General features: G+C 55.6%; 1 protein-coding gene across 1 annotated transcript in view; it reads left to right on the top strand.

The window, feature by feature from the left end:
* The first annotated feature begins 18 nt into the window (after positions 1 to 18).
* Positions 19 to 1188, top strand: part of FAT1 (FAT atypical cadherin 1) — a 161485-nt gene continuing 160315 nt past the window's right edge. Inside the window, exon 1 of the mRNA XM_006160470.2 lies at positions 19 to 466. The gene's annotated coding sequence lies outside the window, so the exon portion shown is untranslated. The remainder of the gene's footprint in view (positions 467 to 1188) is intronic.

Here is a 1188-nt window from a genome sequence, read left to right as displayed (position 1 = left end):
ACTGCGGGGGCGGCGAGCGCAGCCGGAGAATCCCGTCGGCGCCGGGGAGCGGGGGGTCGAGGCGGGGCGCTGACGTCACCTCCCCTCCCCCACCGCCTCCAAGAGGGAGGAGTGGGGAAAAGAGGCAGTGATCCGCCGCAGCTCCCGGCCGCAACTCCTGAAGTCGGCAGCTGGCTGCCTGGACATGTCCTGACAAACTTGGCTTCACCTCGGCCCTTTCCCCGAGCCCTCGCGCACTCTCTCTTCGCCTCTTTTTGGTGCTCAAGTTTCATCCTGGTCGGAAGCCTTGGGAAATGCGGCCACCTGGGTCCGGGCAGCACGGGCGGATCGCACTCTGGATGGGAATATGCTGAAGATCCGAAGGAGGCAAAGTTAATACTTCAGACAGGTTTACAGCCCAACCGCGTGGGCATCACGGAGCTGCCGGGGAATTTAAAGCCGAGCCCCCGAGGACTCCACTAGACCGGTGAGTTCTTTGTTTAGTGGGTGGTTTTAAATTTTAAGTTCAAACGTTAAATGAAATTGCGTGGTGTCTGGGTTTAAGCGAGGGCAGGGTAACGAGTGCATCCATCCTACAAGGTCTTGGCTCAAGGAGCTGCTCACCTCTTTGGCTGTGCACAGCTCAGGACTGAAAAGAGCTGTCGTGCATAGGTTTTGGAATTCATCAAATACATACAGAGCACTGTTCAAAAAAACTTGAGAAGCGATGCTGTTTGTGCATTATTTTGAATGTAACTTATTATAGCAATGGTGCCTCGGGAGGGCGCATCGGGGACCGCGTGATCTGCAGGGGCGCAGCGCCCTCTAGTCCAGGCACCCGGCAAGGTGCGCTCCTTGCCGGGTTCTGCGCGGACGGCGAACTTGGACCTGCCAGGCACTTCAGGGACGTAGGCGCGAGCGCGGTCGCCACTACTGCAGTCTTCTCTTACCATCCACCCCGACCCAGTCTTTATATGCGTTCCAAAATCAGCTTGGGTGCATTGGATGCAAAGGCAGCGCTGGAGGAAAGCGTTTTTGCTTTGGGAACCATCTTTCCTAATTTCCACGAGCCATTGGGGACAGGGTTAGAAGGGTCGGCTGTTTAAAGGACAAATGTGGCACTTGAACCACATGTCTCTTTTGTGTAAAAGTAGCTCGATTGGAGCCAAAAAAAAAAAAAAAAGGCATTTCCACGTCGCTGTGTGGGGC

This window comes from Tupaia chinensis, unplaced genomic scaffold (assembly GCF_000334495.1).
Source record: "Tupaia chinensis unplaced genomic scaffold, TupChi_1.0 Scaffold000685_1, whole genome shotgun sequence".
Lineage (NCBI taxonomy): Eukaryota > Metazoa > Chordata > Mammalia > Scandentia > Tupaiidae > Tupaia > Tupaia belangeri.
This window is presented reverse-complemented; position numbering and strand designations above follow the sequence as displayed.